This window comes from Dipodomys merriami, unplaced genomic scaffold, assembly GCF_024711535.1.
Source record: "Dipodomys merriami isolate MVZ:Mamm:240054 unplaced genomic scaffold, mDipMer1.0.p SCAF_28, whole genome shotgun sequence".
In the NCBI taxonomy this organism is placed as follows: domain Eukaryota; kingdom Metazoa; phylum Chordata; class Mammalia; order Rodentia; family Heteromyidae; genus Dipodomys; species Dipodomys merriami.
The window spans coordinates 2,568,899-2,583,755 of record NW_027204270.1 but is presented as its reverse complement, the minus strand read 5'-3'; the positions used below and the strand labels follow the sequence as shown (position 1 = coordinate 2,583,755).

Genomic DNA, 14,857 nt, shown 5'->3' with positions numbered 1-14,857 from the left:
GGCCTCAGTAGTGCCCTATAGACCCCACCAGGCCTCCCTAAGCCACACTGGGCCCATCCAAGCCCTTCCTCCAAGTCTCCCTAGGACTCCTGAGTCCTGTCAGGCTTTTGCAGGCCTCACTAGACCTCCCCAAGCCACTGTAAGCCCCTCTAGGTCCCACCTCGTGTCTTGAGGTCTCAGCACATACCTCTAGATCCCTAGGCCCCACCAGAGCCCCATCAGGCCTTCACAGGCCCCTATAGGCCTCCCAGACCTATTCCAGGCCCCATCAATCTCCCCAGGTCCCTGCAGGCCCCAGCGAGCAGGCTGAAGGACAGGAAATGGGAGGCAAACGCTCCCGCCTGCCCGCAGTGCCGGGTGAAATATTGCCCCAGGAAATTAAAACCCCAGCACCTCAGCCCGGGCCTGCCTCCCCAGCATAACTTCACACACAGGATATTTCTGTGATTTTTCACCAATCATGGGCTGTAATTGGTTACCATAGAAACCCCCTCATTTCCAAGACTCCCAGCTGTTATGCAGAAAACCCAGCATGGCAGGGGAAGCAGCTCCCTTCTCTTCTTCAGTCCAGTTTCTCCCCTTCATTGAAGGGGTTCAGAGAAAAGAGGGAGGTGTGTGGGTGGGAACACAGCAACCCCCCGCCCCTATACACACACACTTGGGAGCCAGGAAACACGGGCCACAGAGGACAGCAGCTCCCTCAAGGTGGTCAGGACTGATTCTGTCCCCCGGGGGCCCCGAGAAGGAGGATGTGATCGGGCAGTGCCTGAGTGACACCTGGCCCTTCCTTCAGGCCTGGCCAGGCCCCTGGGCTCGCTGGACTTCCTGGTTCTGAGTCACTCAGGGCCTTCCTGGCTGGAACCTTTGGAAGCTTTGTTGTATCTCCAAGGACTCGTACAAGCTCTCTCCACCCCTCTTGGGCTGGCTTTGACATTGGGGAGCCCAAGAGTGCCTCTGACCCTGTGCAGCCCATGGCTGGGGATTCCCAAAGACACTGCCACTCCACAACAAAGGCCCAGACCTGCTGGATGGGCCTTGCCCCAGGAAGCCGCCATAGTGCTACAGCCATCTGCCAAGATGGCGGCAAGGCACTGCTCAGCACTGTCATCACTAGAGCTGGAGGGTGACGTGCTACCCAGGAGGCCGGGCAGAGCTGGCACCCATGCCCCCACACGCTGGGGCACCCACAGGCCACCAATGATACCCACAAACCCAGCTACAGGACAGGAAGGCAGACCCTCCCCCGACCCCCAGGGCAGCAGGACTGGCAGAGAGGGGAATCCTGGTGCATGGGGGTGGGGGAGGTAGGTGAACAGGCCCACATCTGTGAGGGGACAGTTAATTCCTTACAAGCAGTGAGCACTGACAGAGATCCTGAGATGAGACCCTACTCTTACGATCCAACCAAAGCCGGCACACCAGTGTCCACAAAGCACCACCCAGCTTCCCAGAGTGCCCACAAGCCAAGCAGTGCCCGCACATGCTCAGACGGGTACTGCCGGGCCAGGCTAAGGCAGGAAGCAGGGACCACGTGCAGTAGGAGGAGCCTTAAAGGGTGACACAAAATGAGCAGGGTCAGGCAGGGCTACTAGTGACCTGGCCATCCCAAGGAAGGGTCAGGAGAGAGAGAGTTCCGTAGAGACAGAGATGGCTGTCTACGGAGCTCGGGGAGGGGAGGGATGGGGGTGGTTGCTTGCTGGGGATGGGGTTTCTTTGGGGGTGATGGAATATTCTAGAATTGACTGTGCACCTTATAAAACAGTAAAGCCACTGAGCCAGACACTTCCAAAAAGTAAGTTTAATGACATGTAGATTACACCTCAACCAAAAAGAAGGGAACTAGACAGAGAAGGGGGTATGCGAGGGGAACTGGGGGTGGCTGATGAAGGGGTCTCCACGCCTAATCCTAGAGTCTGGTTGGTGGGAAGGAGGAAAGGCCTGAGCTAACCCTCGGAGCGGCAGGCAGGCCTGAATGCACAGTGGAGAATTCCAGGGTCCTCCACATTGTATCTAGGCTCCCTGAGGGCTCACTTCCCCCCTCCCCCCGGCTTGACCCACGTCTACCCCTCCCCACCAGGACAGGCCTGGACATTGTCATTCGAATCTCTCCAGGGACATTTTTCAAATGCTGGCAGAGAGTAAATACTGTGCCACCTCCCCTTATTATGGCAGCTTCTTGATACTCTCCTTTGTCCCTTTTTTTTATTGAGATCACTTATTTTTGTGCTGTGTCCTGGGACTTGAACTCAGGGCCTGGGTTCTGTCACTGAGCCACAGGACTGGCTCTGAACCATGATCCTTAGATCTCAGCCTCCTGAAAAGCTAGGATTATAGGCGTCATGGTTTAATAAGATCCAGTGGGTTGAGACTCATTGCCTTCTGTAGACTTTCCTCACAGGAGAAAAGTTACTGTCCTTTAGGGGGCACGGATACCTCTTTATCTCTGGGGTTGGCAACATGAGCTTCTGGAAACTGCTGGTCCCTGACTCGTTGGGACACTGAGGCAGAGGGAGTGGGGCCTGGTGGAGACCTTGGGAGTCCAAGGCCATCCTGAAATCTTAGGATGGGACAGGACTGAAGAGCTGCCAGACAGCTGGGCCATCCACCCCAGACCAGCTACAGACCCCAGGTCAACATCTGCACCTGTCCCATCGCCCCTGCCTCTGAACCCGGAGAGGACAAAGCTGTGTGCTGGAGAGGTGACCTGAGCCTGGGCCTGTCACTTCCGATATGCTGTCTTTCCATCTCACAGCCGGAGCGTTTGGTCTGAGGTCTCCTCCCATTCTAAGCCCCGTGTGTCTGGAGCCAACAACCCACAGGGCACGGCTAACAGGACCCCAGAAAGGTTTTATCGGGGCCACGAGTTGCCCAGTTGGCCTTGTGTGAGTCCCCTCGCCTGATGAGGAGGGGCTCGGCGGAGTGTGCACCCAGCCCACAGCTCCACGTTCAGTCGCTTTCGGGCTGCGCCTTGACTCCCCTTTGGAATGCTTTTAGACTGACACAGAAGCTGCAGGAGTGCAGTTCGTTCCTGGGACTCTCCTCCCAGCCTTCCCTCCTCACATGTCACTCCACACATGACTGGCTCAGCTGCCACACTCAGGGAGAGGTGCCGGCGCAGTGGCTGTTAACCAGACTCCATTCTTTATTCGAGCTCGCTAGTTTGTGCCTGAGATCCCACCCGGGACGAAGTGTACCATCCTGGGCAGCCTTGGTCTCCTCAGGCTCCGCTCTGCTGGGAGCTCCTCTGATGCTTTGGACTGTGACGGCCTGGATGGTTTGAGCAGCACTGGGCGGGGAATCCATAGCTGCATCTCCATCCGGCTTTGTGACTAGATGAGGGTCCAGGGTTGGGGGTGCAGTGCCCTCTGGTCCCCTCCCATCCAGGTCACCTGCTCTCCACAGTGTGGTGGACTCTACCACCATCACCTGAAGGAGGCTTGCCTGCAGGGGTCACCCCTGGGCAGGGCCCCCCCCCCCGCTGCCATGCTGGGAAGCCGGTCACTAGCACAAGGCACATCCTTGGGCTCACCCACTTCCTGTGAACTCTTCAAGACACACCCACAGACTCCTGACAGCCAGGACATGCAGGAGCGAGCCCAGGCAGCCTGGCGTGTTGCCTGTCCCAACCGTGGGTGGAGAGAAGGCAGGACTGTCCCTTTGTTTAAAACCTCCCTCCACCCTGATATGTGGATGCTAAAGCCAAAATACAAGAAGATATGACAAAGTAACAGGACTCAAGAAACAAAGGACAGCCACCCATTTTGTCCTATCATTGTTAAATGATTCCATGTGCTTGACCATATATATGGTAGATATATGCATGCAATGGAAGGAAGCCCGGAGAAGGAACAGAAGAAGTGGGAACAGCCTACACTAAGCAAAAGGAAAAAAAGGTAAACATCACCTGATGTGGAAAAAATAGCTTGTATTGTCAAAGCTCATAGAATTCACAAACTGTATAGACCATGATAATGGCAATTTGCCTTGTGAGGGTTAAAATGTGTTTGTGACTTTACCTGAGTATCACTATTCCACAATACTGCGAAATATGTGAAATTTATATAATCACCTAATCTCAATTAAAGAAAAAAAGTGAGAGAAGGGATGGGTTAGGAGAGATGTGACAATGTTGTCAGACGCTTTGTGCTCATATACTATTTTGTAGATTGGAAATTTCTTTGTACAAGTACTTAAAGATAATAATAATAAAAACACCTCCCTCCAGAATTCCAGGTGCTGCTGGGGCGACAGGACAGCCTCTGGAAGGCAAAACCCTGCTCCCTGCATCTCTCCTGGGGTGGGATGGGGGGGGGGGCTGGAGGCCTGGGAGGGAGGCGAAGAACTCAAGCATGCACAGACCCACCTTTGCTTGTAAGAAAGCAGCTGAAGCTAGACACCAGGACTCATGCCTGTAATCCTAGTTACCCAGGAGGCTTAGATCTGAAGATCACAGTTCAAAACCAGCTCAGGCAGAAAAGTCATGAAACTCTTATCTCCAGGGAACCACTAAAAAGCTCAAGTGGTAGAGCACCAGCCTTGAACAAGAGAGCTAAGGAGCAGTGTGTAGGCCCTGAGTTCAAACCCCAGTACCATCACAAAAAAATGAAGGGGGAGGAACAGGAAGAGGAAGAGGAGGAAGAGAAGGACAAGCAGAAAGAGAGGAGGAGAAACAGGAGGAGGAGAAAGAGCAGGAAGAGTCTGCTTTTTGGAAATAGGAGCCGGTGGCATGGCCACACTTCTGTGGTAAGGGCACAGTGCCAGCCAGGCTCAACCTGGTCTCAGGGCAGAGAAAAGCTCCAGGGGAGGCCCACTTGCTGTGGGTTTGGAACTTAGGGTCCTCTGAGGCGCCATCTTGAGTATCTGCTCCTCAGCATGGTGGACCTGGGGTGAGGGAGAGGAAGCTGTAGCAGATCAGGTCCACCGGAGGACTGACGGGCTGGTAAAGGATGTTTTGGAAGGTGCCTGGGGGCTCCAGTCTCTTCCCCCCTCTTCTGCTTTCTGACCACCAAGGAAGCAGTTTTGCCCTGCCAAGACATTCCACCACACTTCCAACGCACCGCCGGGACCACCGTTGATCACAGACTGAGATCTCCCACACAGTGAGCAGAACCCAACCTTTCCTCTCTCTGAGTGATGAGAGAGGGCCTCTGGTATTGTTATGGTGACGGGAAGCTGACTGGAACAGGCCTTTCCCTCCCAGTCCTGCCTGACCTCCGACAGAGAAAATGTGCTTTCCTCCAGAAGAGAAATGGGATGTTTACTGAGAAGCGAGATCTCTGCGTCTGGGGCGGAAATGGTTCCATTATCTCTAATTTCCCCTCGGAGCCCACGCTGCTCAAGTTTCCAGGTGTTTCTACCCCTGGGAGGGAGAGAAGGATGCTGTCTACCAAGGCCGGTTCTTCCCTTCAGCCAACAACAAGCCAGGCTCCCCTGAGACAGCCAGGTCCAGATCGCCTAGCTAAACACCAGGAAAGGTACAGGCAGCCCCTCCGAGTCTCAGGCAGAGACCTGGCCAGGAGCCCTCCAGCCAGCCCAGGAAGGGAGCGCCCCTCACCCGCTCCTGGGAGGAGAGGCTGGCTCCATCTTCCTCATGAAGGTGTGTTAGGCCGTGATTCACCAAGGTGGTTTTGGTGGCTTCTGTCATTGTCGCGTCCTGTCACAGTGGAATCTCACACTGCTCCTGATTCAAAAGGCTGGAAAACAGCCCTCCCTTTCAGGAACCTCCAGGGTTCTCATCTCTAGCAGCCCCCACCCCACCTGTCAGGTGTGCCTGCCGCCGGGTCTGACTCGTGGGGGAGCGGATGCCAGAGCCGAGTTCTCCAGCACCCGGATCCCCCCCCAGAGCCCACGCCGCTCTCCTTCCCCAGCGTGGGGGTCGGCAACACCCCGGGGTCCCCACAACACCCAGCCCAGGGTGGCAGGGCACCCCCTGGCTCCCTGCCCGAGGTTCAGGAAGCATCTTCCAGGTCCGGGAGGCACAGGTGAGAACCTGGGACGTCCAGAAGGCACTGGACAGACAGCCCCTCTCCCCTGCCCACGGGGCCTCCTCCAGGCCAGGCCTCTGGCACTGATGTGACTGGTTCTCTACCCCAGAAAAGGAAGGCCCACAGGCTGACCCAGCCTGCTCCAACATGCACTCCCCACCCCGGGACCCTGGGAGAGGTGTCCGTGCACCTCGCCCACAGGGTTCTGGGATCAAGCTCTCTCAAAGTAACGGACCAGCAGCATCTTTTCTGTTGGGACATCATGTGGACCGGTGCATCTGCACTGGGCCAGCCTCCCATTAGTATGCGCAGGTCTTTCCCCAGCCCTCTTAGACCCGCCGTGGAAGCACCTGGCATGGACAGCATCGTGCTGGCCTCAGAGGCAGACCCGAAGCCCAGGACCTAGAATACGAAGATGCTGGACTCAGGAGTCCCAACATCTGTTAGAGAAACTGGAGCAGACACAACTTTTTAAGTGTCTAGAACTTTCCTTCTTGGATGATCCACGTAGCTGCATTCAGCCAGGGCAGTGCCTGTGGGGTGGGCAGGGCACCCTGGTCAGCAGTGTCCACCTGTGGGGCCTCCCGAGGCCCAGGGGCCTCCACCAGCCACGTCACACCCCTGTGCAGAAGTCTCTAAGGGACAGCGTCCTGCACTTACAACGATCATCCCGACACATCACTGGCTCTCATCCGGGGACAACCCTGTCCCCAAGGAGACCGTTACAGTGTCTGCGGACACATGGGCTTGGCACCATTCAAGGGTATGACCAACACCCAGTGAGAGAAACAACAGAAGCTGGGGAATTCCTGGAGATCGGGTGGCCCCGCCCTGAAGACTTACCCCACCCTAAACGCTGAAGCCCCAGTCGGGGAGCCCTGATGCACAGACCCCTCTTCCCCCCTCTTTCCGCCCCCGCCCCCTGCCGCAGGTCAGACAGCAGTAGCCGTCTCTCCTCCAGGAGGAAGGGTGGTCCTGAAACCCAGCTCCGGGGACCACGCAGCGTCGGGGCTTCTTGTCTGGGCACTGTAACCCCCGAGCTGGAGGAACTTGGTCAACCTACTTAACCACTCTGGGCCTCAGTTTCCCTGTGTGTACCCCCACTCAGGGCATGCTGGAGACCGCACGGTGGGTATTTTTAGGCTGGCTCTGGGTAAGCATTCTCAGGGCCTCCGCAACTCCTCCATTCCTTTCCTGACGCTCAGCGGTCAAGGCCCGACTCCTCCTCAGGGGCTCCTCAGCCACAAGGGGCCCCCCGAGGCGTGGGGCCCACCAGCCCTCGCAGGTGCTCCGAGAAGACTGAAGGATAGCAACGCGTTGGCATTCTGGTTGCCCGGGCAACGTGCCCGCAAGCATTCCGGAGGAGGGAAGTGGTGACAAGCGGTGGGTGGCGATGTACCGGGTCCCGGAGCAGGGAGTGTGGCTTCTGCATCTGAAGCTGAGCCTGGCTCCCCTGTCCCCGCTGCCGTCCCACAGCTACACGGGGACAGGCCCCACTGCCCGGAGAAGGCCCATCGCCCAGAGGGCCCAGCCCACACGCCATGCATGCCTGTGTCCTTTCCAGCCAGCCGCCCAGCACGAGCAGCCCACGCCCATCTGCCTCACTTTGCCACGTGCCCTGAACCATACCTAGCCTCACCCCTCCAAGGGGTGAAGGGTCAAAGGCCTGTGAGGGGTCCCTGCATGATCCCGCCCACACCAGCGTCATGCCCTGTCCCTTCTCCATCTGCCTCTAAGCACAGGACAGAGCTGGCACCGGGGACCGCGGATCAGCTCTGGCCTGGAGCCTTCCGTGAGCAAACCCCAGAAGTCTGCCTGGAGCCAGGAAGCGCAGAGGCCTGCAGGGGCACAGCTGGCTCTCAACACCCGGCACAGTCCTCAGCTTCTCTTCACCAGACTCGCTGGGGGTGTGGAGGGAGTTCACCATGCACAGAGATCCAGGCCCTGTCGAGATCCACCCGTCAGCTTCCAGGCACAAACCAGCACACCGAGTCAAGAGACAACAAACGCCCTACTTCCTGCCTGCTCTTAACCAAGAACCCAGCACCGGGGTCTGCCGGGGGAGACAGGCAGCCCTGCCACAGATGCAGAGGAGGTGGACCAGGGACGCTGGCTGACATGAGGGCAAAGCAGAGCCACCCCGGGCCACGTGATGACACCAGCGTGCCAGACGTTCAACTCAGAGTCCAGGACACAGGGCCATCTGGCCGCAAAGACTGTCAGGGAAGGTTCTAGGCCATCATGGGAAGACACAAGAGCCATCACGCAAGTGCATATTTAACGACGGAAAACCAAACCGCGGAGGACTGAGCGTGGAGAGAAAAAGCCAGTGGGATCCTAAAATAGCGCCGCCCAGGGACTGAGCAGTAGCTGTGTGCCAGGCAGGCATCTTGCAAGAATCGTCTCATGCCATTCGCTCGCCCGTTCTCTCGGTAACCTGAGAGAAACGAGTGTTACTCTCATCTTGCAGAAAAGAGACAAACAGAAATAGTAGCTGGGCCTCTCTGCAGGGACGGCTCTTAAAAATACAACTGAAAAAGGTGGCGTTCAGGGAGGGCGTCACAGGCAGAAGCTGGTCCCGGGAAGGACACAGCCCCCCCCCCGCCCCTGCCTCCCCACAGTGTGCACCCTGGGACTGCTCCCTGGCTCTTGCACTGGGGAGCACACGTTCCTCTTCGCCAGCCTTGCACGTGTGGAGATGTGGCTCCTGTGGCTCATTACTGATAGTCTTGTTCCTGCAAGGGGAGCTGAGAGGAATAAATGTCAGGCTGTCGCCAACTTCCTAAGCGCCCGTTGCAGCCTCTGTATCTTCACAGGAATTTTCTATTTTGGTTTTTGTCGCAATGGTTGTGTTCGTATTTACGAAACTCCACACGATTGCCCGGCACTTGTTAAATCAAGTGAGGAGGAGGGGAGGAGAGCCACCGAGGAGCAGCTGCCTCTCAAATGCACAGCCCCCTGGCTTCCAGGATTCTCAAAAGAATGGCACTGCCCGGGTACAGAGGCCTGGCAGGGGCCCAAGGGCACGGTGGTCCGGGACAGTGCTTGGGGTCAGGGGGCTTGGAACCAACAGCCCCAGACCCCAGCAAGATCTTGGACCAGTGGCCAGAGTGAGTCCCCGGGCCTCTCCTGGCCCTGGCGTGTGTGATCATGGCAGGGAGCCGGCAAAGCTCCTGCAGAGGGCCTGGCTAGGCGCGCCCAGAATGGGAAGACATCTCTGGACTCCAGCCACGGCAGGCTACGGTCCCCAGAGCAGCTGTGTGCCCAGTGCTGGAGGGGCAGACGGCCAAGGCATTAAGGAGGGGCAGCTGGGCCAGCATGGCCAGACACCCCATGGTTTTATTCCTCTGCTCTGCAGGCCACGCCTCTCTCTGACCTCTACCCTTAAGGAGAAGCTTGATAAAGGGCATCTTCTTGGGGTAGTGGCCAAATGGCCTCCATGTGGCTGGAGCGTGGCGGGGGCATGGAGAGGGCTGCAGGTGAGGAAGACCCATCTGGAGTGCAAGAGCAGAGCCCCGGCAGGAAGTAGACAAAGGAGCTTCTGGGACTTTGGTCACAAAGGGGACCAGCGAGGCTCAGCACTTCATGGAGGATGTGTCTGATGACCTTCACACCTGGGAAGGACTGCCCATCAGGCATGACCTTGAATGTCTGAGGAAGGCCGGGGTGACGAGGAAGGCAGGTGACCTTGAGGGTCCTTCTGAGTCTGTAAGCCCCGAATCTCAGGCTTGGAGAGGAAAGGCAGGTGGGCAGGCGGGCAGGCCTGACTTCAGGCACCAAGCACAGGCTGAAGCTGAGCCCATCTGAGGTGACCTTGGGACCCCAGAAGCACTTAAGAAACTTTCTTCATACCTGCTCAAAACAGACTGCGGTCCTCAGTGCTTCACACCCAACAGGGAAGGGGACTAGGGCCCTGAGTTCAAGCTCCCCTTCAGCAGCCTCTAGCAGAGCCCAGAGAAGGCTAGGGACGAAGGTGAGGCATGTCTTCTGGGCTTGGGCTCCTTGGCAACCTCCTAGCTCTCCACCGTCCATGGTAGAGAGCAAAGCTCAGACGAGGAGGTGGGCTGGAGTGGGAGAGCCTACCTGTGCTACTCGCTCAGGGCAGGTGTGGCTCTGTCTCCTGGGTGGGGAAAGGTTCCCAGGTGCCACCACAAGGCAGTGGGAAGAAGGAGGCGTGGGCAGCTGGCTGGAAGTCAGCTCCACCCACAGCCAGCACTTCCCACCCACAAACCCGCCCTGGTGCACAGGGCCGCATGCCCCCAGACAGGCTGGACTGGTCCGTGCCCACCTGCCATGGGAACCCCGGAGACAATGCCGACCTCAGCACTTCCGCGGTCACGGAGCAAGGGCAGATGGTGTTCCCATTGCAGAAACCTTCCTGGGGAAAGCCATCACGGCCCCCTCGGCAGGACCAGGGCCCAGCTAACCCTGTGCGATCCTCTTGTGACACCCACCCTCCCACGTGCACCGGCAGAGGACACATGGACACGTGTGCCTCACAAAACACAATCACATGTACACACAAATCCACAGAGACTTCCTGTGCACGGGGGCCCAGAGAGGTACACACATACACACGCCTGTGTGTACACACAGTGTGTGCACACCGTGTGTGTGCAATGATCCTTCCCACATCCCCTCTGGTAGCCTGGCTGTGAACTCCCTCACAGCCCACAGGACTATCTCTTGAGGACTATCTCTCCCCTCCCCCCACCCCAGATCCATCCTCCCTTCCAAGGCCCAAACAGAGCAGTAAACACAGCCTGGCTGGCGTTATGCCAGCCACTGGCATGGGGACAAGACGCTGCGGGCCGGGCAATCATCCACGGAGAAACACAGAGGAGGCAGCCAGACAGTGGCTAAGGGGCGGGACCACGCCTGGGACCTGAACCTCTAAGACTCTGTGAGAAGGACCGGGGCTGCTGGGACAGAGTGGGTGTCTGCGAACTTGTCAGCGCGTCCAGACAGCCCCAGGATTCTGGGTTGAGAAAGACAAGGGAAGAAGTTCTATTTCAGGGGGGAGCATCTTTTCTGGCTAATCAGAGGTGGGAAGGCCGGCCCAGGAGGACCCTCACGGAACACACCCGAACACCCGACATTCCAGGGGAAGTTGATCCTGAGCAGGGTGCCCCTGACCACCTGTCCATGCCACCGTGGTGACTGGATTCAGACACCAAATTCTGCCTAACAGTGCTCACCACCTGAGGAGCAGCCGTCCTCCGAGTCCATGGTCTTCCTTGTGCCATGGACATCCAAACAAGACACTCAAAAACACTGCACACGACACAGCCCATGCTCCTAAGGCTTTTGTCTAGGTGCCTTCCTGATGCCCCTGGCCATGTATTTGCTTGGGAGGTAAGGAAAGTGGGGTGCTCATCTGCTGATACTCAGTACCTGTAGGGCTCGAGGCCGGGTACCGAGCCCACCTCGTCAGGACATCCCAACACTGGGACCCAAAGACCAGGGGCCACTGGAACCCACAGGGCATGGGACAGATTCTTCCACAAAGAGGTCGGCTGTCCAACTTCAGCCATCCATCCCTATGTCCTTGCTCTGTCCCAGCCCTCTCTAACTCCCTCTAAACCCAGTGGATCGGCCTCTCCTGTCTCCCCTCTCCTCCTCTCCCTCCCCTCTCCCCCGCCCCAGGGCCGCCACAAGCACAGCAATCAATCGCTGTCTTCTCAGCGGTAGTGCCTTACTTGGGGGCTGGCCCCCGCCTCCCCAGGGCCTGGTTATGAATGCGTTGTATCTCAACAAATCCACAGGCTTAGTCCTTACCCCAGAGGGCTGGGAGTGTACCTGCGCCTGCGGAGTCTTTGCTGGGGACAGTTAAAGCGAAGTCAGTACAGTGGCCCTGGTCCAGTGGCACAGGGTGTCCCGAGATGAGCGCACAGAAAAAGGTCTGTGAGGGAGAAGACGGCATCCAGCAGCCATAGAGAGGCCCCAGTAGGAACAAAAGTCCTGCTGCACCTTAGCCCTGGACCGATTCCGTCTCTCCCCATCTGACTCGGCCCACCTGGAGGCTCAAGACTCGGTCCTTCCAGCACCAGACTCTGGTGCAATCGTGCAGTCATTCAACACGATCAGCTGCACCAGCCCTCAGGGCTAGCTCACAGCAGGAACTCTGAGATGCCCCTGACAAAGCCCTTCAATGAGGCGTGCCCATTGTTGTCATTGTATGTAGTTATTCAACAGCCATGTATTAAGCACCTGCCATGAGAAGGCTGGTTGTGGAACTGAGCAGCGAGTGCCTTTCCCTCTCCCTCACCTGGCAGCACACGGCACTGTCATGGCTCACCATCCACTAGCTTGGGACTGGATGGGTAGGTAGGTGAGTGGATGGATGGATGGATGGATGGATGTTGGGTGAGTCGGTGAATAAATGAATAGATAGAGGAATGGATGAATGAGTGGCTGGCTATCTGGCTAGGTGGGTGGGCAGACAGGTGAATAAATGGATGGTTGAGTGATGGATGAATGGATAGACAAGTGGATAGATGGGTGGGCAGATGGGTGGATGGATGGATGGATGGATGGAGGGAGGGATGGATGGATGGATGGAGGGATGGAGGGATGGATGGATGGATGGTTGGTAGGTGGATGGATGGATGGCTGACTGGATAGATGGATAGATGGGTGGGAAGATGGATGGATGGATGGATGGATGGATGGATGGATGTTGGGTGAGTTGGTGAATAAATGGATAGAGGAATGGATGGATGAGTGGCTGGCTATCTGGCTGAGTAGGTAGGTGGGTGGGCAGACAGGTGAATAAATGGATGGTTGAGTGGATGGATGAATGGGTAGACAAGTGGATAGATGAGTGGGCAGATGGATGGATGGATGGATGGATGGATGGATGGATGGATGGATGGATGGATGGATGGATGGATGGATGGGTTGGTAGGTGGATGGATGGATGGTTGACTGGATAGATGGATGGATGGGTGGGAAGATGGATGAGTGGATGGATGGGTGGATGGGTGGATGGGTGGGTGAGTGAGTGGTGAAGTTGATTATCAACTTCATTGGATTGACAAATGCCTAGAATATTAGTAAGGTGCAGTTCAGTATGTCTGTGTGGGTGCTGGCAGGCAGAACTGGCAGGAGGGAAGACCTACCCCGAGTGTCTGTGGTCCCATCTTGTAGTCTGGAGGTCCGGTGAGAGTGAAAGGAGGGAAAGAAGTGATGAGCTCCGGCATTCTCTCTACTTCCTGACCTCACCAAGAGGTGAGCTGCTCGTCTCTACCTCCCTGCTGTGCTCCACCACACCTTCCAGCTCTTCCCCACCACACCCTTCCAGCTCTTCCCCACCACACCCTTCTAGCTCTTCCCCACCACACTCTCCCTGCCATGATAGACGGAAACTTCTGAAACTGTAAACTCATTCTTTTCCTTGTTTAAATGGTTCATAGCAGATATGTTGCCCCAGTGATGAGAAATGAATATGCTACCTGAGGAACTAGGCAGTTTAGCTGCAGGACCTGGTCCTGGATTCCACTCTGGCTGGGCAAGCCCAGAGGAGAAGTCAACAGGGTCTTGAGTACCAGGGAGGAATTCCCTGGATGGAGCAGAAGGTGGGCTGAGATCCCCGGGAAAGAGTGAACCAAAGAAGAGAGTGGAAGGGAGCTTCTACTGTCAGCTTGAGGCAGTCAGTTGCTTTTATTTTGTTTTTATCCAAATACAAGTCTCACCTCCCAAGATCATCTCCCAAGGAGTGAGTTATCTCTGGGCTTTGGTGGCATCTCTTGGGCACACTGTACAGACAGACCTGCAGACCTGACACCACAGGGTCCTCTCCAGACCCTGAAGAGTTAGCCCCATGGCATAGCCCCAATGATTCCCCGGATGCCCGCCATGGGCCCACACTCCCACGGCAGTGCAGTGAGTCACAGAGTACCAACAGGGCAGAGACACCCACCACACACACACACACACACACACACACACACACACACACACACACACACACACACACACACACACACACACACACACACACAGCACCGGCTCTGCTGGCTCCATTGTCCCCTGCCCCCAAGATCCCTACTGGACCACAGGAGGTGCCATCTACCCCTGGCCTGAACCCACTGTCCAGCTCCAGCCAGCCGAGGCGAGCAGGCCTGGTCCCAGGAGGCTGGGAAGGAGGACTGGCTGAGTGTGGCTGGACACTGCCTGAGCCTAGTGACTTCACTGAGCAGAAAGAAATGGAGCTGTCCCAGGTGTCTACCAACGCATCTCTAGGTCTGCCTTCCAGCCCCTTTGCACAGACAACAGGCTCCCGGCTGAGTCACCACAGCCAGCCGGCCGCCCTCCTGACCCTGGGTGTGGACGCTGCCCACGCCCTGGCCCTGCACCCAGGCTTCATCCAGACCAGCACACGCTTGTCACCACAGGATGCCTACTCGGTATTTGTGGGGCCAGCGTGGGGCTAGCTTCCACACGGAGGCTGGGAAGTACAGGGGACAGGTGGACACAGCCAACCCTACAGCAACAGAGTCAGCATGGACGCTGGACACATCGGAGGGTGGGGTTCTGGAGCCCCAGAATCCCGCTTACTAGGAATGCCTTCTCCCCACCGCGGCCCTGGGCCTTGCAGGCTGGCCTTAGCCCTCTTGTGGGTGGGTTGTATGATGCTCCACCTCTCCGACACTAACTCAGGAAACAGGTATTTCAGGTGCAATAGCTTTCTTGTTCGGTTGTTAATCGGGAACCCTTTGGCAAGGGAAAAACAATTTAGCAGCCGTAATCAGCTGAATTCATAGCAGGCACGTTGCTCCGATTTATCAGTAATTGTCTCTGAAGCCTCTTTGGGGACAGAGGTGTTGCTGTGTTTCTCTCTCGCTTCTGCCGAGGACTTTTCTGGATGCGCT

At 57.0% G+C, this 14,857-nt stretch overlaps 1 protein-coding gene and 1 long non-coding RNA gene across 3 annotated transcripts in view; both read right to left on the bottom strand.

The window, feature by feature from the left end:
* The window catches only part of Ajap1 (adherens junctions associated protein 1), a 124,250-nt gene that overhangs the window by 61,281 nt on the left and 48,112 nt on the right, over positions 1-14,857 (bottom strand). The gene's annotated exons all lie outside the window — the stretch shown is intronic.
* Positions 5,287-7,226, bottom strand: LOC138837937 (uncharacterized). Its single transcript, XR_011375516.1, has 4 exons — positions 7,048-7,226; positions 6,335-6,517; positions 5,555-5,693; positions 5,287-5,359 (listed from the first exon to the last, which is right to left on the bottom strand). It is a non-coding gene; the product is annotated as an uncharacterized lncRNA (long non-coding RNA).